The sequence below is a fragment of the Natator depressus genome, chromosome 16, assembly GCF_965152275.1.
Source record: "Natator depressus isolate rNatDep1 chromosome 16, rNatDep2.hap1, whole genome shotgun sequence".
NCBI lineage: Eukaryota > Metazoa > Chordata > Testudines > Cheloniidae > Natator > Natator depressus.
Window position 1 is genome coordinate 12,271,701 of NC_134249.1, and position 25,249 is coordinate 12,296,949.

Consider the following 25,249-nt stretch of genomic DNA (forward strand, 5'->3'; position numbering starts at 1 on the left):
TTCACTGGAATTTTCAACACAGCCCAAGAGAGTTAGATACCTACATTCCACTGTAAATGAGTAGACGCTGGATACCTAACTCCTGTTGGCCCCCTTTAAAATCCCACCCTTTGTTATTGAATTGCCGACAATGTGTTAAGTGCTGTACTCAGGAGACAAGTCTGAGGAACATGGGCCTGCAGTTTCAAAGCCTGTTGTTTTTTTTCAAACTTGCCTCAGTACCTTTGAAAATTAGACCCCTTAGTCTGATGTCTCTGTGGACTGAGATGCCTAACTTTAGGCATCAATTTTGGCATTTATAGTCTTAACAGCCATGTTCACAGGGAAATACAAGGTGGTGTAATTCATAGCTTTTTCTGGACTCCTACACTGAACTCAGTGAGGCTTTGCTGATTTATGCCAGCTGAAGATCTGGCCCACAAATTACACCATCTTAGACTCAGACTCTCTTAATCGCACACCCACTTAACAACATGTAATGTGCAATCCTCTAGACACCACCTTCAGATAATTTAAAGTAGGGTGTGTCCTGCACGTGGCATGTAGCTCATTTGTTCTTTTCTATCTCATTCCAGTCCATTCACAGTTGCATGGAGTATGCAGTAGTGCGATTCTGAAACACCTTTATCCATCAGATGAGCTGTAAATCCTACTGGTTTAGTCATCTGCAGAAACTTGAGCTTACCTGGCACATTGTCTCTGAGGATTTGTTCCCTCTTATGGCTTACAGAAGGATCTCTTCCATTATCACCAATTCATTTTCCTGTGCAAATGAAGTACCTTGTGATAAATCCAGTAAAAGCCCTAGTTTAACTAGAATCACCAATAACTTAGTATGTGGTAAATTTGAACTTTAACTATGGGATCTTAGTTGGCATTTTCTAATAGAACAATGAGGAGTCCGGTGGCACGTTAAAGACTAACAGATTTATTTGGGCATAAGCTTGCGTGGGTAAAAAACCCACTTCTTCAGATGCATGGAGTGAAAATTACAGATACAGGCATAAATATATATTGGCACATCTATTGGCACATATATATTTATGCCTGTATCTGTAATTTTCACTCCATGCATCTGAAGAAGTGGGTTTTTTACCCACGCAAGCTTATCATAGAATATCAGGGTTGGAAGGGACCTCAGGAGGTCATCTAGTCCAACCCCCTGCTCAAAGCAGGACCAATCCGCAACTAAATCATCCCAGCCAGGGCTTTGTCAAGCCTGACCTTAAAAACTTCTAAGGAAGAGATTCCACCACCTCCTTAGGTAACGCATTCCAGTGTTTCACCACCCTCCTAGTGAAAAATATCCAACCTAAACCTCCCCCACTGCAACTTGAGACCATTACTCCTTGTTCTGTCATCAGCTACCACTGAGAACAGTCTAGATCCATCCTCTTTGGAACCCCCTTTCAGGTAGTTGAAAGCAGCTATCAAATCCCCCCTCATTCTTCTCTTCCGCAGACTAAACAATCCCAGTTCCCTCAGCCTCTCCTCATAAGTCATGTGTTCCAGTCCCCTAATCATTTCTGTTGCCCTCCGCTGCCCTCCACTTATCCCTGAATAAATCTGTTAGTCTTTAAGGTGCCACCAGACTCCTCATTGTTTTTGTGGATACAGACTGACACGGCTACCCCCCTGATATTTTCTAGTAGGTAACTGACAAGTTTTTAGTTGTTCTTCAGAGAGTCCTGGAGAGGTGTAATTGGCTTTGGTGAAACTACAACAGAGAGCATCTTCATGTGATTTTCCTCAATGCATTTCCATTTAGTAACAACATCTTTTTAGTGTATCCTACTAAAATGCACAAGGCGATAGGTTGTGATTGCATCAAGATCGGAGATGGCCAGCCCAAGTTCATAGCCCTTTTGATGTGATGTTTAGGAACTGGGACTATATTGCCAGTGCTGGCTTCTTCTACTTGGGCTATTTGTATTACAGTAGCACTAAGCAGCTCCCATCACAACTGGGGCCTCCTTGAGCTAGGTGCTATACAAATATATAGAAAAGATAGTCCCTACTCCAACACTCTAACTACACAAGCTAGACAAAGGGCAGGAGAAAAGAGGTATTCCTATCCCCATCTTATAGATGGTGAACTAAGGTTCAGAGAGATTATAGGACCAGCCCAAGGTCACACAGAAAATCTCTGATAGAGCTGGAAATTGAATGCAGATTTCCCAAGTTCCCCTTCAGTGCCTTAGCCACAAAACCATCCTTCATCTTTGTCATGGAGAGTTGGGAAGTCAAGGCCCTGCACCCACCACTTCCTGCGATTCACTGTGACTCTCAGCCAGCCAGTAAAACAGAAGGTCTATTAGATGACAGGAACACAGTCCCAAACAGAGCTTGTAGGTACAGACAACAGGACCGCTCAGTCAGGTCCATCTTGGGACGGCAGGGAGCCTAGACCCCGGTCCCGGGTCTCCTCCATTTCCCCAGCCAGCTCCAAACTGAAACCCCCTCCAGCCACACACCCCGGCTCCTCCTCCAGCCTTTGTCCAGTTTCCTGGGCAGAAGGTGTCACCTGGCCCCATCCCCCTCCTGGGCTCAGGTTACATGCCCCCATATCCCATCACCATCCAGCACCAATGCAGACAGTGCCAGTAAAACTCCCATGCAACACCCCCAGGTCAATACTCCCTACTCTGTCACAATCTTTCCCCGCTTTTCGTTGTCAGTCAGAAGGACAGTTCTACTAGTACAGCTCACACTTAGCTACTGATATAAAAGCATTTCCTCAGGTAACGACTGGATTGCAGAGTAGAGGTCCCGTCCATTGAAAAGTGCCCTGGTTCCTGCTCTTTGTGCCAGTTACTCTTGCTGTAAAATTTCTTCAAGCATTAGTTCTGGGATTGTGCCCAGCTAGTTCAGTTTATTGTGTGTTGGGAGTGGTAACTAATCCCTTCAGTAAAACCAGAATCTAGCTACAGCCCATGTTTGTCTTTCTCCAAAGGGGAACATCTATTCAGGCAAGGAACTCTGCATTTTCAGGTTCCCGAATGCTGTAGTACTTCACCATTTTGGTGCTGTTCTCCTGTTTATGTTTCCCATTCCCGTTTTTTGCTTCAGTTCATGTGCATTTGCAGGGTGCCCTAGCTGGGTTTCTTCGCTCTAGTCTGACCCGCTCTCCAGATTTCTCTGCTGCACCTTATTGAATTCCTGTGGGTATGAAACAGATTTGAACAACCTTTTTTCCCCAAGTTTTTCCACTGTCTTCACCGTCACCTTTGCTTTCAGTTCGTAGCTTCACTTCTCCGGGTTGTTTTCTCCAGTTATAGTCTATAATTTTTTCCCCTCGATGTAATGTTTATTTGAAGATATAAAATAAGGTTTCACATTTAGGACAGATTTCCAGTAGAAGAATGACAGGTTTCAGAGTAACAGCCGTGTTAGTCTGTATTCGCAAAAAGAAAAGGAGTACTTGTGGCACCTTAGAGACTAACCAATTTATTTGAGCATGAGCTTTCATGAGCTACAGCTCACTTCATCCGATGAAGTGAGCTGTAGCTCACGAAAGCTCATGGTCAAATAAATTGGTTAGTCTCTAAGGTGCCACAAGTACTCCTTTTCTTTTTAGTAGAAGAATGGAAACATACTGCAATGTAAAGCCCGCCTTAGATGTTTTTAAAGGATTTATGGAGCGTAAGTACTGGTTTTAAAAATAGAAAGAAGGAACAGGTGTCATTCCAGAGCAATAGCTGCAGATGGAAATGCCGTTTGTGGTACGTTACAGGGGGGAGAAGAAGCTACCAGAAGCTTTAAATAAATGAATTATGCTTCTCTTGTGCCGCCCATAAAGCTGTATGTTCTAATTATTGACTTGATAACCTGACACTTATAAAATTATAAATGAAATGACAGAAAAAAAATGCTTTAAAAATCATAGTATCGTTTCACTGTATACCTTTGGTGCATTCCATTCACGCTCCTATTTTCAGCATAGCGACATAACCCACTGTTTATATTTAAAGTAAATTGGACCAATGAAGAAGATGACACGTTTCTCCTCACGGGACCCTCTGTGATTGCAGAAGAAGCTGCAAGAGCTTATGCATGCAGCGCAGCCTCATTCCTCAGTCCATTAAGAACTCCTCTGTGCCATAACTCTGTCTGAGCTATGCAATAACTTTGTCTGAGCTAGCCAGGATCTCTTCCTCAACTGCAGCTGATCTAGTGAGAGTGGGAAATGTGGCGGTGGGGGGCAACCAGGACAAGAAAATGGTGCATTATTATCCATGCTTTGTGGGAGGAGAAGTAGCCCTGTGACTGACAGAGTGGACCATCTGTTACGTAACTTGCAATTCCAGGGTACAAACTGGTGTTGGCCAATGCCTGGCATAATAAATAAAGCCCGAAGAACTGTTGTTTCAGTCTAGTTCTGGTCCCCCTTGAGGAGAACATTTTGGACCTGATTCTCTTCTCATTGACACCACTGATACTCCATTGACTTCAGTGGAGTTTTATTCCCGATGCCCACCGTTGTGAATGAAAGGGCAGTTGGGCCGATAGTGCCAAGACAGAGGAACTCATCTCAATGGGGGGCTATATCCTGTGAGGTGCTGAGTAGTGGTCATTTCCGTGGGTTTCCCACAGCCCCTGTCAGGTCAGCCTTACTGTCCTCACTCCCCGAAGGCAACCCTTTAACCCTTTGCTGATGTCACTGAACGCGAGGAGACCATGCCACCCAACTCCTCCCGGGGACCCACATCCCACCAGCTTGCTTGAGGAGCCATGTATCATGTCTCAGATAATTAGCTGTTAAAACAGATTCATTGCCTTCCCTTTTCCACCGGAAAATGACATAAATCACAGCAGATTTTCTTCCTTGATAACTTAATGCTGCAGATGTGAGGTGTTTGGGGATGAATAGGAGCCAGTGTTTGTTAACGAGAGTTTAATATCTTCATCGTCTGCATTAAACTCCAGTTAATTAATATTCATTCAATTAGAAAATGTAAAAATAAATTATCCAAAATTAAATTTTAAGCAGGAAGCCAGTGAACTAATTTCTGCCATTTTAGGTGCTAATTATATTATCCTCTTCCATTTAAAGAGAGAGGCAACCAAGACTTACCTGCCACAAAAAGTATTAGGGCACTTAGTAATGGGCCACAGAGCCTTTCACCTTTAGGTCAGTGGTTCCAATCTAGCCCAAGGGACTGAAATTCATGCCAGGTGAAATTCATTCGTGATCTTGATCCAGTTCTTCTATGGACTGTGATCCTAGTACTACTGAAGTCAATGGAAAGCATTTAAGTGGCAATCAATGGGCTTTGGATTAGGTCTCAGTTCTGTTCCTGCCTCTGTCCCTGACCTGCTGAGTGACCTTGGAAGGAACTTTTCCTTCCCAAGCCTCCGTTTCCCCATCTGACAAAATGGGGGTGATAACACTTACCTTGCATTGGAAAATGGTTTAAGATCTATGGGGGAATCATGCTATATTATAGCTGAGCAGAAAGACTTTTGGCCCTAAAGACTGAATAACTCTGTGACCTCCAAAGCTGGTCTTACTTGATCAAAGCTGAGGTATGGGGCAATGTAGGCAAGGAAGCATGTGCTGTAACTGTCTGTTGTGTCTTTGGGTCTTTACTAGGGTGACCAGATGTCCCGATTTTAAAGGGACAGTCCCGATATTTGGGCCTTTTTCTTACATAGGCTCTATTACCCCCCACCCCGTCCCGATTTTTCACACTTGCTGTCTGGTCACCCTATTCTTTACACAACAACAAATACCAGTCTGAAGAAGTGGCTTCTACAATGTGGCACACAGTGAGCACCACTGGGACTCACAAACTATTTAAAAGGATCCTACCCTATTCCTATACACTACTCAGTCCACGTAACTTCCCATGTTATACCTGTTCTGAGGTTAAATTGAAAACATCAGTCACCTTGCTCTCAATGTGGCACCTTTCAGCAGCAGTGAAATTCACTTTTAAAAGAAAAAAGAGAACAAAATTCACAGGTTGTATCTTATCGCGGCAGATTGTCATTGGGAGAGGAAAGAAAACCTTCCGGATGAGCACTGGTCTCTTACTACGCTCTCTGGGCATCAGCTGCTCTATGTACTGTTCAAGGGAATGGAAAGTAATACAAACTACCAATGACATGACAGCGAGATTGATAAACGCTGTTGCAAAGGAGGGTATGATGAAGTGCTAAATAATTTGGAACAACTGGGGGGGAAAATGACAAAACTAGCTCCGCAAAGAGATATGGAGCCAATCATGCTTCGTTATGTAGTCTCATCCTGAAGAGAAGTGGAATTATTCTTAGCACGACATTTTTGGTTTGACTCAGACCATCATAAAGACATAATGATATGTGAATCCTGTACAACTGGACTGTGTAACCAGAGGCCTGGGCACCTTGGCAGAAAGGAGAGCACTTCATGAAGGAAAAAGGATTGGGGGTGGGCAGACAGCTTTTCCTCCATCAGCTGGACCTGCTGTGGCTTTTTGTAAAGGCAAAACAACAGTACCACAATGGCCTACCCCTGTGGTATGTTCCTGTAAAGTTCATTTTCTCATTTGTTCATTTTCCCTCTGCTTCTGTATCTCTCTTTCTCTGTCTCTCTCTGGTCCCTTCACCTCCCTCTCACCCCTTCCCCTCCACTTTACCTAAATAATTTCAGAAGCTCTGGTAGGAATCTGGCCAGATTCCTGCTTTGGGACCCCATCCAGCTGCCTTTAAAGTTGGTGACATAACTTCCATTGTCCTGATAAGGAACAGGTTTGGATCCATTATTGCACTGAATTTCTGAATTGTTAGTCAGTAAGCACATGCTTAAGTGCTGTCCTGAATCAGGCCCTTACCAAAGCACTTAGGTACGTGTTGCAAAGCAGAAGCTTTGGTATAGTTAAAGTTGAGAGTTGCTTACTGTTCAACAGGTAGCTCAAATGCTCTAAAATCCACGTCTGCCTTACTTGGATTGACATGAAATTTCCTGTGCCTCACAGGGCTATGGGGTAAAGTTAGTGGTGTAATCTTGGGGTCATCTACCAAGAAGTTCCAAAGATACATTCCTCCCTCAGAAATCAGGTGTTTGAAAAATCAGCTGGTTCTTTATAATGTTCTCTGTAACATCTCTATTCAGCAAAGCACTTAAGCACATGCCTAAATCCTATTGAAATCAATGGGAGTTAAGTGTACATATTTAAGCACTCTGCTGAATTGGAATCTTAGTCTTGATCCTCAAAGCCATCAGTGTGTCAAGACCCAGCAACATCAGTGACTGCATCACCAACCGTGGCCTACCAAGGTATCTGTGTGCCTCTGGGACAATGTATCAAGCAAAGCACCTGATAAACCAGAATTAATGAAAGGCTTTAAACCTTATAATGAGCTTCCAGAGGGTGTTAAACTAGCCCAGAGTCTGATCAGAGCCCAGGTGCAGAATCCGCCTCTTTGACAAAGCATTTCCCAAGGTAACCAAACCAATGAGGAAGATCATTCACGCATCTACCAAGCAAGGTCCCTTCTAGCAGAGAAGGTGGAAGAGCAGAAGATTCATGAAATTCACTTTGGGACCTCACCCTGAAGACCTAATTTGTCTGGAAATTACTTTTGTTACTATGGTGATGAGTACTTCAGAATAGGAAGCCAACAGATAAATATGCTGTCCCACTCTTAAGAAGGCAACAGTTGCCTCCAACATCCGACCTTAGTGTTATGTTTTCCATTCATACCTTCCATTCAACACATCTTTCTGTGCTTCCATGAAAATCAGCCATAGAAAACTTGAGAGAGGGTGGCAGGTCTGCAGCAAAGAGCCCAGCCTCTTGCTCCTGCCACTAGCCCGATGCTGAGTCAAGGATGCATACACTTGACAAGATTAATCTCTCTGGCTATTTGAGTACTTCACTGAAGTTTCCCATTTCACTGCTCACTCAGGCTGTTCAGGAAGATTAGAGAGATTGCTGGTGGCTTTGCAAACTGCTCCAGCAGATGTTAAGTAAATATTTTAGGAGGCACGGGTGCAGAACATGTGAAAAGTCCAACCCTTCCAATGACAGGCCTGAGCTAACCATTGAAGAGCCAGGAGGATAGGAAAACAAGCCTCGTTGATCACTGCGGGTAATATTTTCAGGCTCACTTAAGTCATGTACCGAAACACGTTTCACACCAGGACATGATGGTTTGCGGGGATTCATCTCCAATGGGAGCACAGTGCACACATCTGGACATTAATCCAAAAGCTGAACTTGTAGCTTGGTCCCCTTAGTGATACAGTGCAGGCCACACCATGAATAACTCAGTAGTGGCACTCACCAGTAGATGCAGATGACTCCAAACTTTTATGGCATTAGCTGCCCAGCAAAGTTTGCACCATGGTTAATATTTTGAGATAATGGCACCTGTTGTTTTCCCCAGTTCCTGGGGACTTGGTAGCAAGTTACGTATCTTGGAGCTCAATTATGCTCTGCACTGCGTGGGCAGCTATCCAGCACTGACAAAACTCCCAAAGTCCTGCCCCTGCATTCATTGTGCTCAGTTTGACCTTTGGGATGAATACTCCAGGTATGGTTTCTTTAGTTATTCCAAAGTCTGGGTCAGGAATATGGAGGGGTTACTGGGAGCACTGTAAGGTTTGAAATTCAATAGTGATGTATATAACTATGAGCTTTATTTTAGTGACCCACATGGATGGCCAGTACAGCTCTCTATGCATGAGGCTCAATGTAGAAAATGGTAAGATTTTCTGGGGGTTGCATTTGATTGGTCCAAATTCTGGACAGGAGGCTGGAGGGGACAGTCCCAGGATCTAGTGGTCCAGAGCCTCAGCTGGTGTAAGTTAGCATCTCTCCATTGACTTCATGGGAGCAATGCCAATTTATACCAGTTGAGGATTTTGCCCTCCATTTCTTTCACACTGTATCTTGCTAGGACTGAAATGCCAGGAATCTCATAAAAGGTCCTGGTCTTGGGGAAAAAAATCCAGCCCCATTGTATGGGCTCCAGATAACTCAGATATGCAAGTCAACTTCTGGGGACACCTCCAAACTGAGATTTTTCTGAGGTTTGCCCAAAAATAAATAACTGGGTGATATGCTACTCCCTTGAAGACAAAATGCAGTTCATATTCGGGCACTTCGTACCAATTGCATTCGGTTTCCTCATGTAAGGAAGCAAAGATGTGTTATCCTCCCCAGTAGTGCAAATTTAATAGAGTCCAAATCTTCCTCCACAGAGTGTGGGGAATGTTGGTGAACCAATTTGCCTGACTCTGCTAGAGCTTCTATTTATTGTTTCCCTCACTACACTCAAGCTATAATGACATCAATAATGACCGAAATTTTATTCTCATTTTGTATTTATCTCTGTCTGTTTCCCTGGCTTCTGCCCAGTCCGCCAAGTTTCACACACACACACAAACAAAAGCTTCTTTGTATCAGCACTGATTATGGGCCATCAGATTTGACATCCCTTTCAAATTACGACCAGTCTTCAGAGATGGACAGATCCGTGCTCTCCTCTAATGCTGGTGGGTCACAGGCTTTTATGGGAGAAAATAGCAGTAGAGCAGGGCCTGGTGATTTTTCTCGGGCAAAAGGGACGATTTCAAAATGGGTTTGTATTACACTGACAGTTCCAAGTGTGAATCACTCCCATTTATGTGATATTTCCAGCATCTCCGCCAATTATGGCCACCTTTGCCATGAAGAACAAGGAAATTAACAGCAGCTAATGGACTGACACAACTCTCAGTGCCAAGTCTCTAACGTATGACAAGGAAGATCTGTCCCCGCCTGCCTCTTCTCTTATTTTCTTCACTGTCAGATATTTATTGTAATAGTTGAAAGGCAGCATTTGGCCAGCCCAGCAGTTTCTATTTAAGGTGCTGTTCTCAACAGGCCATGCCACAGATAAAGGGAAAAGTATATTTGAGGATGATATTGGGGCTTAAACGAAAATGGCTTTAAATTGGCTTGGTGAAGATGCTTATTATTCACTGGGATGATTTAAACACCTGTTTCAAAAAAAAGTGGAAGAAACTATATATACTGTAAAATAAACTAGTCTGTGCTCACTCAGAATAGGAGAAAATTATTACCGAGCAACAGAGCGGCTAGTGCATTCCTCCTTATGTGACATACAGACCAGCCAGCATAGAAATGGCTCGCGGGGACTGTGTCTGTTTTGAGCAAGTCTAAATGAGAGGGTTCTAACAGGGTCAGCCTCTGCAGATGGGTTCCTCAGGGAGTGTCTCCCCTGAATGTGAGGCCCAGAAGGTGGTGATGCTACAGGAAGCGATTCTGTCTCCTTGCCCCCACCCCGATATGCCACTGCAGAGTGGATAGGGGCTGGAACTGTGCCATGAAGAGCCAGAGGAGAATTATCCCACGGGGACAGAACCACTGAGCATCAGTAGTGCACACCACTGTGGGATTCTGGCTCCTCTGCACTGCACAGTAGCCCAGAAACAGCTCTCAGGAGGTTGCTGTAAATTAGAGCAGCCCTGGAGCTGCTTTGATTTACACCAGGGATTGTTTCAGATCCCAGATCAGCCCAGGGCACAAAGGTGTCTTAAAACCACTTTTGCCTTCCCTGCCCATGGGATTGGCCTGTCCCTGTGGGGGCACATCTCAGCATCTCAATAGCACCTCATAGATTGTAAAGTCAGAAGGGACCATTATGATAAACTATTCTGACCTCCTGCATCACCCAGGCCATAGGATTTCACCCCGTGACTTCTCCATCAAGTCTTATAACTTGTGGTTGAACTAGAGGATACTAAAGAACATCATGTCATATATATTTATATAGTGCCTTTTCCCTAGAGAATCCAAAGAATTTTGCAAGTATGTATGTAGAGAGGAAATGCTTAATGTGCCTCTGAAAGGAAGCCAGTTCTAAGTAGGTACACAGCAGCTATCTGCCAGTGCACAGCATCGCTCACAACACTGTCGAACAGGAAATGAAGAACATGCTATCCAATTGAAACTGAATAAGGAATGTGTTTGACAGGGTGTAATTACCCTGATCTGTGACCTTGGGAGAAGGGGAGCTCACCTAAGGAACCCTTGGGAGTGGGAACCTCCCAGGCGGAGAACATGGATATAGAGATTAGCTTCTGCTACTCACCCATCTTGCAGAAAAGATTTGTGAGGTTTGAGCCTTTTAAGCTTCCTGGGCAGCAGCCTGAAGAAAATCTTTTAGCAGCCCTTCTCTGGTGGGGACTCCCACACATATGGGTCCCTCTCTGATAGGCTCCTGCAGTGGCCTACTGCCACTGACATGGCAAAGGTCTGTAGGTCAACATGCTGTTATTCCTAGCAGACACTAGCTCTGCAGCCTCAATAGAGTTTGATGGGCGACTGGCAGTTGGAGGGCCAAGTGCACAAAGTGGAGCTGATGATAAAATCAAAATGTTAGTGCTTCCCTTTGGGGGTGCAAATTTTCACACTCCGTTGAGGGCCTTTGAATTATTTATTATTATTGTGGTTTTATTATACTTCTTTGCTCCTTGACGGCACCTTCCTTGTGAAGATCTCAAAGCACTTTCCATACGGGAATGGTGCCACCCCTGAAAAACACCCCTGCGAGAGAGATATCATTATCCCTAGTTTACAGACAGGGAAACTGAGGTACACAGAGGCAAAGCGACTTGTCCAAAGTTACAGGGCAACTCAGTGGCAGAGGTGAAAATAGAACCCATGGGTCCTAATCTTCCAATGGCGGCTTTCAGCCACTAGACAATATTACTTTCCTATGTGTCAGTAAAAGGAACAATATGTAGCATCCCTTTTCACTTTGAGGCTAAAATAATAAAGCCGGAAGCCCTGGGTTTTGTGACCACAGGCCAGGGGAGGTAGAAGTTGTAGGCAACACTTATGGGGGAGAAGGAGTTGGGAGCTAATTTGCATATGTCCATTCAAAATTCTAAAAGATCTGCTCTAGGTATTATTTGGGGGCAGTTCTCTGGCCTGTGTTGTACAGGAGTCAGATCAGATGATCACTATGGTCCCTTCTGGCCTTGGGATCTCTGAATCTATGAAAATGAAACAGAAAACCAAATAGCTGTCATTTTATTGTACGTAATTGATAAAGGTAGGTCAATAGGGCACCTAATGGAATATTGTCTGAGGGCGTGTTTGTGAAAGACATCCAAAATAGCCATCCTGCTTTATAAAAGGTCAATGGGGACATTCAAATATGTCTGTGCTCATTATAAAAATTAATAGGTTTAGGTTCTGGTTTTGGCAGAAACCTGACACTCAGGGCTCAAATCAGAAGAAGTTAGTGGGTTTGGATGCAAAAATTCTGCTCATTAGAGAAATGAGCATGAATTTAGATTATAAGGGAAAGGAATTGACCTTTTTTTCTTTGTCTAGAGCGTTAGCACAGTGGGGTCCCGGTCAATGACAGAGGACACTCGGCACTACCACAATACAAATAATAAAATATCAATAGAAGAAATCTGGATCCAAACTTTCCCAGAGTTTGGTGGTGTTCACATCATTAGTTTTGGCTTGGCCTGTTTTTGAGCTAGGCATCCTGTAAAGCTGCAGGATGTGGGCTAGGGCCATCGCTAGCACTGAAACACATAGGATTGAGCAACAAAAGTGTTGTTATTGGCAAAAGATTCAGCCGGTGACTCGTAAGAAGCTGCTGATGGGGTAGGACAGTGTTAGGTTGAGTCTCTGCTCTGCAAACACATTAAAAATTGGAGGTACCCACATGGAGACAGTTGGGTTCCAAATAACTGAATTTACTCACGACACACAAACATATAAGGCCAAGCGACATATATGCACACCATTGGTGTGTTAGGTCTGGTGGCTTCTGCAGTAAAGGACAGGGAGGCCCCTACAAGACTTCCAAACTATTTAAAGACATATTACCCGATTCCTATACAGTACAGGCAACTATGAATGAATTAAATGGTAAAAGGCTGCTAACAACAGCCTTGTCTCCTCATGTCTGATCAGCAAGGGGGTGGTGTTCTGATGGTGCAAAGATTGTAACTTAATATCCTGTTTGGCAGCTTTGGGGAGTGCCATTTCTAAGGACAGAAATGGAATTTGTTCTCTCTCTCTCCCCCTGCTAGCTTGCTTGTGTAGCTTCAGTGACGCTAAGCTGAATTAATTGCTTACACCTTCCAAACTCTACTGCTAATTTCTCCCTGCTCGCTCGCAGCTTTTCACGCCAAATTTTGAGGAAGCTAAGGCGAGAGAAGTATTTTCCCCAAAGGACCAGCTTTCTAGATCACAGGACCCTCAACCGAGGGTCTCTCTTTCCTCTGAGGCTCCGATCCTAAGGGAGCATGTCGCCACCAGTCTCCTCTGGGATTGTGTATGCTTTCCAGCATACTGGCTCGCATCAGGGCCTCCGGGAGCATCTCTCCTTTCTCTGAGGCTGGTGTCCCAGGCCTGAGGGAGTGTGTGCCACGGAAGTCAGGCTGATCTCTGGGTCCGTGGGGAGCGTGCTTCCTTGCTATCACACTAAGAGTATCATCACAAGCTGTGTACTGGCTGCTTTGGAATCTGATGTCAGCTGATCCCGGTAAATAGCTGACTGGAAATGGAACTTTCGCTTCCCTGCTAATTGTTTGGAATTCTTTGAACTCGTGTCTGTGGATGGCACTTGAGACCGCCTCTGTCTGGTACTCCTCATAAACAGATGGAGCGTTTGTTGACGTTTCGGTGACAGCTTGAAAACTTGTCTCCTACCTCTGAGCTGAGCCCTTTCTGCCTTGTCCTCCATCTGCCATCTCATTTTAAAACTAGCAGAACAACTCAAGTGAAGCAATTTCGACTTTTTCCATCTGTGCACAGTTAATTAAGAGGGTAATGAGAGCCCCGAATGAACAAGCCCTGCATTAATTCAAGATATGATTAAGGGAAACAGTTCCAAAAATGAATATCTAGATACATATACACACCCCTATACATATAAGAAAGGTAGAGTCCCTTCTAGTTGTCAGAGAGCAGCCCCTGCATTGATGGCTGCGGGTGATAGAAAGGAGGAAGAAAAGAGCCTATGAAAAGCGAATCCATGTTCCAAACAAGAGATCTGTGTGTAACAGGCTCAAAAGGAAGAGGAGTACGGACCAGAGCTGTGGCGAAGATGGAGAATGGCAGATTCTCTCCTTGTTATGAGCTGCACTTGGGATACCACTGTAGGGAACAGCCAAACATAGCTGATGCTGGGTGGAGAAAATTTGGATCTTTTTTTTTTTTTTAACAAGGCTTTGGAATTAGGGCTTAGTTTAGTTACAGAATCAAAGGAATTGGAGATGCGCAAGGCTCAAGACTGATCGCAAATGAAACTCATCTAAATAATACAGTTCAGTTCAGATATGGATCTGAATGTTGTATCATCTGTATGTCCATCTAGGTTATTTGGCGGGACATGATAGAGATCTACAAAATCATGAACAGTGTGGAGAAAGTGAATAGAGAAATGTTATTTACACTTTATCATAATAAAAGATCCAGGGGATCACCCAATGAAATTAATAGGCAGCAGGTTCAACACAAACACAAGGAAGTACTCCTTCACACAACACACAATCAACCTGTGGAACTCATTGCCTAAGGATGTTGCGAAGGCCAAAAGTATAACTGGGCTAAAAAAGAATTAGATAAGTTCATGGAGAATGGGTCCATCAATGGCTATTAGCCAATTTGATCTGAGACACAACCCCATTCTCAGAATGTCCCTAAACCTCTGACTGCCAGATGGTGGGACTGGATGACAGGGGGTGGATCACTCGATGATTAACCTGTTCTGTTCATTCCCTCTGAAGCATTTGGCACTGGCAGGATATTGGGCTAGATGGACCATCAGTCTGACCCACTGTGGCCATTCTTATGTTTTTATGTTTAGTTGGCAACTATCACCATAGTATCTAAGCACTTGAGCCCACTTCTAGAAAAGATTTACTAGGTCATCTTGTCCACCTCCTTCCAGCCAACCCAGGGATGTTCCCTGCCATGCATCCTCCAGTACTTTATCCAATCTAGATTAAAATTAATAATATTTATTTATAGTGCGATGGCAGCTAGGAGCCCCAGTCACGGACGAGACCCTGTTGTGCTAGCCACTGTGCAAACACAGAACAAAAAGATGGAGCTTACAAGGAGCTTACAATCAAGCATCCACCTCAGCCAGGGCTGAATTTGGCCCAAAGGCAGCAGTGTGGAACGAGGGGATCTGGCAGAGTGCAAGGGCTGTGTTGGGTATGTAGGATGAGATGGGAACAGATACATAGGAAGGGGCATTGTAAAGGAGCTGGGGGGTGAACATGAGGGACTTGAACTTGAAGCAGAAGAGAAGAGGAAACCAGGGAAGGCTGCTAACTTTTCCCCTTTTACCTTACCATTCCCTCCTGCTGTGACTCCCACAAGCTATTCCCCTTCTGGGTTCACGTTACACAGTAGTTTTGTAATTTGAAGAGTTGTTGTTTTTTTCTGATGAGAAAAGAAAAGTTAGGAGAATTTGTACCTTTAAAGAGGTTTGATCATTTTTGTTCTTAGTTTGATTTGGAAGCAGCAAGCATAAACAGCAAACACACAAATCCTATGCAAAACCCAGAACTGGCTGTTTTTATTTTCCATGTCCTTTGTCCCACAAATTGGACTTGTACCCACTGACTGGCAGGGAATGCAGACCCATTAGCAGTGACTTGGCAGAAAGTTTATCTAGCGGAGATGGACTCTGTTAGTAAAAGTAGTTTGCTGTGACTCACAGAGCGCACTCATTGTTGAGTCTGTTCCCTGCCTCCTTTGATAGGAGCTTACCTCTCCCATTAGCAGTAACCCTTTAGAAGCCGCACATATGCACTGATCTGAATGGCAGTCTAGAAGATGCCAGTGTTTTACGGGTTAATGGGATTTACATGAGTGTATCAAGGGGAGAAGGCAAAGGCACAGTGTGCCACCCTGAATGACTGCATAGCACATAGCTCTTCTGCATGTAACACAGAGGCCAGCAAAAGAGCATACAAACTACTAAATTATGTTGTCTTACTATTTATAAAACATTTTAAGGTCTTCTTCCAGATTCCCCATTTACTGTCTCCTCAGAGCCCCTCTGTCTAGATGCCCCCCTGTATTTACTTCCTCTAGAGCACATTCCTCAGTGTGACTCCTTTAGGCAGAGCGGTCACCGCTGTAAAAAAAAACTCTTTAGCTTTCCTTCAGCTCCCATGCTCTTCAGAGCTCTGAGCCAGGGAGTAAATAAGGGAGCTCAGGCTCCTGGAACACAGCTTTGCAAAATTGTCAGGAAACCCAACCATCCCAGGTATAAAATCTCTCTGGCTCCTCCTTTGCCACAATGATACTATGAGAATGGGGGAAGGGAATTTTTACTCACCCATCAAATAGCGTTCCATGCCCCAGGCACATAGAATCTTCCAAGGAGATCTGTCGTCATTCTGTAGATGCACAGAACACCACAATCATGATAGCTATTGGACATGCCCGTTTAAACTTCACAGGTATGAAAAAGGGTAGAACACATGCCTTTCTAATATATGAGCACAGAACCTTGTGCTAGAGGAGACACTCTGAAAGCTGAATTAGTATGGGGGTTTATATGCGCTCTAGCCTGCAATCACCAGACGGCAACACAGTTATGAACACTTGATCACTAGAAAGCCGTTGGTGACACACATACACATTAGCCAGTACATCACTTTCTCCCATGCCAAGTGAAGCAAAGTTTAGACTCCAGCATTAGGGTTTCACAGGAGTTTACAGTGGGATTCAGATCCAGATTTTGTGATCCGGTGCCAATTGTAGCAATTCAGCAGCCACATGGAATTGTTGCTATAATTATTATGTGTTATTTGTATCTCTGTAGGACACAGGAGCCCTAGTCATGAACCAGAATGCTGTTGCACTAGACGCTGTGCAAACACAGCACAAAAAGATGGTCTCCGCCCCAATGAGCTTGCAATCAAAATATAAGATAAGACAACAAATAGATATAGGCAAACGTGTGGACAATGGATAAGATGGACAATGAGACAGCTTTGTGGATGTTTATAGGAAGTGCCTTCCAAGTGTGTGGGAGAAACCACAAAGGTTCATAAGTACTGGATGAATTCAGGATCTTCTGCAGCCAAAACATAGGCCTCTATCACTGAGAATATTAGGATTATAACCTGTGTAGCTCAACGAGGACATACAGTAATAATATATATTTTTAATAGATCTCATATTTCATTTATCGGGAGGCAGTCCCACACATGCAAACATCGCATGCGGGCTGAGGGATGTGCTGGCTGCCACTTCCCGCAGCCCCCATTGGCCTGGAACAGCAAACTGCGGCCAGTGGGAGCTGCAATCAGTTGAACCTGCGGACACTGCAGGTAAACAAACCATCCCAGCCCGCCATCAGATTTCCCTGACGGGCCTCGTGCCAAAGGTTGCCGATCCCTGGTCTATATGTATCTACACCAACTTACAGACTCTATTTTGATGTGCTTTCCTGGTAATCTTCTTGCCTCCATATCAGACTATAATTCTAAGAGATTGTTGATATGGCACACAATACCAAGCAGTTAAGAGTCTTTAACAGTGAATGAATTTGCCCAGGCAATACAATGAATATGCTGAAGAGTGTCCAAAGCTGCAAGAAACCAGTTTTTCCAGTCTGGACTTCAGGTGGGCAGTAACCAAGCAACTGATCACCTAAAGGGCGAGGTGGGGAACCTTGATCATCTGATGGGGGCCTTGAAACTCACTGGAAAAGTCACATCACAGAGACAGGAAGTTACAAAAGGACAAGGTCTGCTCTTAATAGCTGGCTCTCCAACCAGAACAAGAACTCAAGACTAAGCAGGTGAAAGCAAAGAGGAGTGGCGTCCAGGAGAGGGGACCTGGAACTGGAGCAGGTCAAAGAAAATTTGACAGAATCCCATTCCATCCAAATATGCTGTTCTACCAAAATCAAAATGCTTCATGAAATCGTGTCAATTTTGCCAGAATTTTTTTCTGAAAAAAAAATGACAAAAAGTTCCAACAATGTTGAAATGTCCCATTTTGACATTTTAAGCATGAAATGCTTTGATTTTTCATTCTGAAATTACTTTCCATTTTGAATGTAATTGATTCTAATACATTTTTAAAAAGTCAAAAAAAAAAAAAAACAATTTGAACAGTCCAAAACAACTTTTTTTTTTCAAAAGCATCCATTCATGGAGAATTTTGAAATGTTTGGTTTTCACTCCAATTCTGAACAAAGCCAAATTTTGAAATCCTTCCTGACACAGAACTTCCACACAGCTATGCCTACTGCCCTTAAAAGGAGTGACCAAAATCCAAAGGGCTCTGGAGTGGTGAGGATGCTGGAAGGATGGTTTTTGCATGCAGTTGTTTATTATTTTGTCTGGATCTATGTAGCTCTTGTGATTAGTCTATGAGTAAAGTGTGATTGGTTTAGAAATTCCTCTGCAAAGTCTGTGCATTTCTTGCTTCAGTTGCCACACGTCTCTGAAGAGCTGAATTATAAACTGGAGTACCCACCAGGATGGAGCTCTGGGGAGGATGTGCTTAAGCTATTGGGGAGACATATAGAAAGTTGGCTAGATTGTCGGGCTCAATGGGTAGTGATCAATGGCTCCATGTCTAGTTGGCAGCCGGTATCAAGTGGAGTGCCCCAAGAGTTGGTCCTCGGGCCGGTTTTGTTCAATATCTTCATAAATGATCTGGAGGATGGTGTGGATTGCACCCTCAGCAAGTTTGCAGATGACACTAAACTGGGAGGAGAGGTAGATACGCGGGAGGGTAGGGATAGGATACAGAGGACCCTAGACAAATTAGAGGATTGGACCAAAAGAAATCTGATGAGGTTCAACAAGGACAAGTGCAGAGTCCTGCACATAAGACGGAAGAATCCCATGCACCGCTACAGACTAGGGACCAAATGGCTCGGCAGCAGTTCTGCAGAAAAGGACCTAGGGGTTACAGTGGACAAGAAGCTGGATATGAGTCAACAGTGTGCCCTTGTTGCCAAGAAGGCCAATGGCATTTTGGGATGTATAGATAGGGGCATTGCCAGCAGATCGAGGGACGTGATTGTTCCCCTCTATTCGACATTGGTGAGGCTTCATCTGGAGTGCTGTGTCCAGTTTTGGGCCCCACACTACAAGAAGGATGTGGAAAAATTGGAAAGAGTCCAGCAGAGGGCAACAAAAATGATTAGGGGACTGGAACACATGACTTATGAGGAGAGGCTGAGGGAACTGGGATTGTTTAGTCTGCAGAAGAGAAGAATGAGGGGGGATTTGATAGCTGCTTTCAACTACCTGAAAGGGGGTTCCAAAGAGGATGGATCTAGACTGTTCTCAGTGGTAGCTGATGACAGAACAAGGAGTAATGGTCTCAAGTTGCAGTGGGGGAGATTTCAGTTGGATATTAGGAAAAACTTTTTCACTAGGAGGGTGGTGAAACACTGGAATGCGTTACCTAGGGAGAGGGTGGAATCTCCTTCCTTAGAAGTTTTTAAGGTCAGGCTTGACAAAGCCCTGGCTGGGATGATTTAGTTGCGGATTGGTCCTGCTTTGAGCAGGGGGTTGGACTAGATGACCTCCTGAGGTCCCTTCCAACCCTGATATTCTATGATTCTATGACATAGGGCTTCAGTACTGGTCCTGGATTCCAGGGCAGCAGGACCATGAGATCCTATTCCCTAGAAGTGTTACAAGATAGAGTCTGTGCCCAGGAAGCATGCCTGAGAGGCCAGAGCAAAAGACTGTGGCTGAAGCTGACTCAGATCCAGGGGAGGGTAGATGCACCTAGATCCATACATAGCTGCCTGGTGAGAGTCTACAAGGAGCAGCTCCACCAGGACTGTGACATATAGTATTTTGACTGGGTATAGCTGAACCACTAAAATAAGAATTGACCTAGATCTCTATACAAAGCTTGCATTAAACTTCTATTGAGGTTGGAGAAAAGTTAAGCTAACTTTATTGTTATTTATTAGTGGTATTTTATTATTGTTAATAATATATTTTATTTCCATGCTCCAGTGCACACTCTGCTCTAGGCCAAAACCACCACAGGAAAACCAGTCCCCAGGAAATTTCCAACCTAGTTTTGTAGATTCAAGGAGCATTTGAGATAAGTTTCTGATAAACATCCAAACTTTTGGAGATTGGCACATCTGGTGGGCCAGACTCCTCATCCCAGTTGAACAATAACGTGGCTATAAGTAATTTTTACTTACATCTGTAGAAAACATAATTCCTTCCCAGGCTGGGAATTTGTAACTAAGTTTCCATCTAAAAATATTTTTTTTCCCCAACTGAGCTTTAAACTCCTTGAAATAAGGGCTAGTAATGGAAGTGCTGACAGTATCTTAACTACAGCAGCGTGAAAGGAGTGATATAATAGTTTATTTCAGGTAATGCCATGGTGATGTTTAATTTACATAATGTCAAAAATGCAATATGTGAACTTTTAAAAGCTACAAAAAAAAAGAAGAAGAAGGAGAAGTGGTGATAAAAACATCATCTATTTTTTCCTGCTGCTTCTGCTGCCTCCTTGCTGAAATGGGAGAGAATGAACAAAAGCTGTGAGGAAAACCTCAAGGCCATGGTATTTGCATGATGCAAACTGCACATAATGTACCCTCAAGGTGTTTGAAAAAGAGGCTGACTCCATCTCCTTATTCTCATCTCAATTCATTTGCTACCTTAATAACTTAGCATTTGCAAAGAATGTTTAGATTGTTTTTTTTCTCCCGGTGCATTAAAGCAAGACTGGTACTTAACAGAGCTAGTGTATGGTGTGGAAACCAAAGTGAAGCCAAAAAATGGGCAGAAAGGGTCAAATCCTAATATCACGGGAATTAAGACACACAAAGCACAATGAATGTGGCAAAACAGTCCTACCCCTTTGGCCTGACCAATTCGACAGTCTTCGGGGCTTTGCAGGGTTGTTTGTCTTTGGAGGACAAATCAATGAAACAAATCAGCTATAGTCTTTGGCATAATCTTGTTTATTTACCAAAAAATGTACCTAAAGTCCTGTTTCCCTGTATATGCTAGAAACAAATAGCAGGCAGTTTCTTTTTTGGGTTCATAGACTCCAAGGCCAGAAGGGACCATTGTGATCACGTAGGACGACCTCCTCTATAACACGGGCAATGGGACCTCTCGGAATCAATGTCTGTTGGAATGAGAACTGATCTTTCACCAAAATATCCAATCTCGGTTTTAAAATGTCCTGTGATGGAGAATCCACCACAACCTTTGGCAAATGGTTCCAATAGTTAAATGCCCTCACTGTTAAAAAAAAACTCTGCCTTACTGCTAGCATGAATTTGTCTAGCTTCAGCTTCCAGCCATTGGATCTTGTTATACCTTTGTCTGCTAGCTTGAAAGGCCCTCTGTGATCAAATTTCCATTCCCCATGTAGGTACTTATAGACTGTGATCAAGTACCCCTTAGGACACCTGAATTGGACACTGTATTTCAGTTAGCAGTTGCACGTGCCAAATACAATCTTCTAACTCAATATTCCCTTTCATACATCCAAGGAACATGTTAGCTCTTGGAGCCATCATGTTGCACTGGACGCTCACGTTCAGCTAATTAGCTACCATGACTTCTGAGCCATTTTCAGCCATTTGCTTCCCAGGACAGAGTCTCCCATGTCAATATGGCCAATGTCCTTTGTTCCTAGGTGTATGGCTTTACATTGAGCCATAATAAAACATACATTGTTTGCTTGAGCCCAGTTACCAAGTGTTCCAGTTCACTCTGTGTCATGACCTGTTCCCTCCATTATTTACAATTGCACCAATCTCTGCATTTTCTTCCAGATCATTGATAAAAACGTTAAGTAACATAGAGCCAATAACCAATCCCTACAGGACCCCCTAGAAACATCCTCGCTCAGTGATTCCCTGCTAACAATTACATTTGAGATCTATCAGTTAACCAGTTTTTAATCCATTGAATGTGTGCCAGTCGATGTTGCATTAGTGCAGTTTCTTAGATCAAAATGTCATGTGACACCAAGTCAAATGCCTTACAGAAGCCTAGGTACATTGACATTATTCCCTTTATCAGCCAAATCTGGAATCTGATCAAAAAAAGATATGAAGTTTGACATAATCTATTTTCCATGAAACCATATTGATGTGAATTACTTATATTACCCTCTTTTAGTTCTTTACTAATCGAGTCCCATCTCAGCCTCTCTAATTTTTCCAGGATCAATGTCAGAATTGCTCAGAAATACACAAATGAGCCAATCCAGTGAGCTCTACGCCCAAAAAACTCTGCCTCTCTGCCTCCTCTCAGGGTCCCACATGCACTGGTTTCTCCACACTTCCTACTGGCTTTTTTCCTCTTAAATATTTATATCAAAATTTAATCACTTCTATTCCAGAATAGAGTGTCTACATGGAGCATTATACCAGCATAGCTATAGTGGTACAATTATACTGCTATAGTTCTGTGGGTCAGTTTCACCATGTAGACAAGCCCTCAGTGACTGATACAGCCCACTGTGACAAAATAGTACTGAGATCACCAGTAACAAAATGCAGTGTAACAACTGCAGTAAGAAAATTGACCCAGCTCAGAGCCTAGTAGCACTAACCCAGTTTGTCAAAATATTACTCTGAGGGGGAAACAAACTATTATTATTTTTACTACAGTCCAGATATAGGCCCCATCAGAGCTCAGGTGAGATAGAGGAAAACCATTCATGGATTGTTGGGTAGCACCTAGAGGCCCCAGCCAAGTTTGGAGCCCCATTGTGGTAGGTGCTGTACAATCACAAGGTAAAGGATATGCCCTGCCCCCAAAGAGCTTACCTCTAAAATTAACAAAAACATCAGCGGTGAAGTGATTTGCCTAGACCCCATGTCTCCTCATTCCCAGTCTAGTGTTTAATCCACTACGCCATGCTGTCTCCCCAAAACCTTTCCCCCACACAAGTTCTTAAAATAGGGTTTAACTGAGTCTTAAGTGGGCCAAAGACTTGGGCTGTCTCTCTCCACAAGGGGTAAGCTCCATTTCGAGCTGTTAATAGAACCCAGCGTGGCAAGATATCACTAAAGCAGCCTAGTGTGACAAATAATTCCGAAAGACGCTAACAGAAAGCCTGCATGACAAACGGATCCTCAGACTAAGAATGAATCCCTTGAGACAATATTATACTTGGAATATCAATCACACAAATAAAACAAATAGAAGTCATTTGTAAAGTCCAAGCTAGCGGAAAATCAGAGTTTGGTCAGAGACACTTAGAAGGAAAATTTGCTGTAAATCTGTGTAACCACCTTGAAGCCTCGCACATTTACAGTTTTAATCTAGCACATTAGTGAGATTAATATATGGCTTTTTTTTTTGCAATTAAGGTGCATATTTTATCACTTCTTCTACTTTCATGCTGTATAAACTTCCAGGAAATCAATTTAAATAAAACATTGCCAGAGCCCTAACATCATGGGAGACGCAAGAACAGAGAGACAGAAGCAATGTGGGCTGCTACTTCCATTTTCTAATTGTATCATAAGTCAGTACAATCAAACCAATGTGGGTGCAGCGCTAGGGCTGAGGATTGAAACACACACACACACAGACAGGGAAATTCAGATTTAGAGCTCCCACCGTAGCCTTTATGTCCAAAGAATAAAGGTTTACAAAGAAAGGTAAAGCATGATTGGTGCCATTTTACTGATGGAGAAACAGAGGCAGGAGGTAACTTGCCCAAGGTCACTCAGCAGATCAACAGCAGAATTGGGGGAAAAAAACTCAGGTCTTGGACTCCCTATCCGGTAGACCATGCTTTTTCTCCCCTTGATACCTTTCCAGTTACATGAGGCTACACTGTGATTTGGGACAGAGGCTTTCCCCATCCCTTATGCTCCTGCACAGGGGCTACTCATAGCTCTTAACGCTTTCATCTGCTAAACTCAACGCTCACCAATTTATCTACCTGCCTAGGTTCCATCCCCAGAGTGTCTGTCCTACTGCACTTTCTTTACACTGCCCTTGGATTTTATGCTTTAATCAGACGTTTGTTTTTAAGTGAGCCCCATAGTTTAAATCTCAGATTGGCCTCCTTGTATGTCTGACTACCACCCATCTGTGAGCCACTATTGCATGGAGGCACTGAGTTAGCGCAGCAGAATTCTGGGCTGATTCAGGCTTTTAGGTCCTGATTCAGCAAATCACTTAAGCCCGTGCTTAACTTTAGATATATGCTTATATCCCCATTGACTTTGATAAGCCCAGGCTTAAGTGCTTTACTGAATATGGATGGGCTTAAACGCAGGCTTACGTGTTTTTTCTGAATCAAAGACTTTAAAAGCACAGATCTGACTCTAAACTGAAATGAAGGGGGGACTAGGGAGAAGGGAGGTGAGAGGGATGCAAACAAGAAAAGGGCAGATGCCAACATTTCTGTGATCGAGGCACCTCTGCTGCAGAAAAACAAACAAATAAATAAGAGCTGAGCTTTAGGCTAGGTTTAAATGGCTTTAGAGTCAGAATGGAATCTGATCCACTCAATCCAGTGCTGCTGATGCCTCTAGCGTAGCAAAGCTCAACTCCCTTAAATGTCACTTTGGAAGGTGAACAGATGGGAAGTGGAGCTAGAAATATACAATCACGTTATGTTGCTTTTAAGAAAAGGGGGTTGTTGCTGGTTTTTCTTACTCGCGAGTCCCTGTCTATATGCTCTTTGACTTTCTTTTGTTCTTTCTTTCTTTCTCTTTCTCCTGATTAAAATAATAGAAGATTTTTGATCTCATGCACGTGCGCAACTGTGTGTGTTAATTCACAGCACTAAACGATGATCTAGCCACTTTGGGCGTCTTACTAAGGGATGGAGATCATCATTTTTCAATAAGCAGCCAAATCGTCAGAGGCGCACCTGAATGGAACTTTTGGAAGTTCATCCATCATGATTAGCCTTCAACACCAGTGTCAGATCTTGAAGAAGTCCCCCTCCACCCACGGGGGCATGGCAAGAGGAAGTAGGAGAGCACTGAGAACAAATCATAGCATTCCCTAAAGGAGATGCCGAGCAGGAGGGCACTTGCTTTAGTGAGGCATCTCCAAGCAGGGTGCAAAGGATGGTGTGTGGGCATGCCTGCATTAGTGTGCACTGTCCAAAGGAGGTTTCCATTTGGTTCACCTGGCCAAGCTATTGTATATGGACTATGATGATGCAGGTCACAGCTGAAGCAATGTGAAGGACTCAAACAAAGCTCCCATTTCAACACACATGCCATATCTTTCAGCCTTTAGGTCTAAAATTTTCAAAAATGACTC

At 43.6% G+C, this 25,249-nt stretch overlaps 2 long non-coding RNA genes across 2 annotated transcripts in view; one reads left to right on the top strand and one right to left on the bottom strand.

The window, feature by feature from the left end:
* The window catches only part of LOC141999780 (uncharacterized), a 28,425-nt gene extending 3,481 nt beyond the window's left edge, over positions 1-24,944 (top strand). The window contains exon 3 of the long non-coding RNA XR_012642069.1: positions 24,759-24,944. This is a non-coding gene — a long non-coding RNA (uncharacterized LOC141999780). The remainder of the gene's footprint in view (positions 1-24,758) is intronic.
* Positions 748-16,364, bottom strand: LOC141999760 (uncharacterized). The gene is made up of 3 exons (XR_012642065.1): positions 16,321-16,364; positions 15,326-15,416; positions 748-763 (listed from the first exon to the last, which is right to left on the bottom strand). It is a non-coding gene; the product is annotated as an uncharacterized LOC141999760 (long non-coding RNA).
* Positions 24,945-25,249: the final 305 nt, after the last annotated feature.